Below are 1256 nucleotides of genomic sequence, written 5' to 3'. Positions count from 1 at the left end.
ATATATATATATATATAGAAAGGACTAAACAATTAAGCCAACAAAAAACAGAAACCAAACAAAACCCATCTTCCTTCACCATGAAAATAAATATTCCCAGATGTGAACCCATGAAAATGTATATTTGGCAGTTAAGCTAGTACATTATTATCAATTGATTTATCATTTGGGAAGGTAAAATAGAGATAGGAAATATCTCTAGTCAGAATTACTCAGCATTTCAAAATAAATATGTAGACAAAAATAAACTGAACAAACAGAGGAGCATTGCGGCAATGAGCAGTAGTATTAGGACAGAATGTTGCTGTTTGCAGAGAGGATGTTTGCCATCTTGTGTATACCCTTAAAGCCATAATGGAATAACAGCATTATTGTCAATTGCTTGAAATGTTTCTGCATTCAGTCCTTCACACCATATTGTTTGAGAGAGGGGGGAAGTCAGTCTTACTGATTATTTCTCAATGCACTTCTAATATTTGCACTGTCACTTCCATTCAGGGTAATGATGTGTGCTGTTATTTGCACAGATGGTCCCATGAGTTTTGAGACCACAACAAGCAGTTTCTTGTAGGAGTCCAAAAAGGAAACACTTAAGAATTCTGCAGACATTGCTTTCTCTTCTATAAAAATCAGTTATCTAAAAAAAAAGGTTTGTCTCAGATTAAAATAACTATAGAATAATAACAAAAAAGCATCAGTGTGGTCAAATGAATGAAAAAGGGATCAAATTTTTTTATTGAAGATCATTTTATATCATTAACAGCCAAGAAGTCAAATATAGTGAACTGTACACTAAACATTTGTGTTGAACATCTATTTGTTCTCTGAATTTAAAAAAATCATTTGTAATTTGTATTTGACATATGACAACAGTTTTTTATAGCCATTTATCTATGCTTCATGGGATAATGTACCAGACAAACAGCATTTTCAGTTTATTTTTCTAAATAAATGTGTCGTTTATATTATTTGTAGTTGCTTATTTTATTTGGCTTTCATTACCTGGAAGATAAATTTCCTATGGATCATTGGCAAGCTTTTTTCATGTTAATTTAGAACTAATGGAAGAATGAAATATCAAATATTTTTGTGGTATAAAATTGGGCTTTCTATTTCCTAAACTCTGAAGAGGAATGTTATATTATTACCTTGGCTTTCTGGTCAAGGATTATTTTAATACTGTAGTTATATTAGCTATATTAGTTTTACTGTCTGCTGTAAAACCGAAAGTTTAGGCATTGGGTGAGTAAGAATTT

Source organism: Myotis davidii, unplaced genomic scaffold, assembly GCF_000327345.1.
Source record: "Myotis davidii unplaced genomic scaffold, ASM32734v1 scaffold130, whole genome shotgun sequence".
In the NCBI taxonomy this organism is placed as follows: domain Eukaryota; kingdom Metazoa; phylum Chordata; class Mammalia; order Chiroptera; family Vespertilionidae; genus Myotis; species Myotis davidii.
This window is presented reverse-complemented; position numbering follows the sequence as displayed.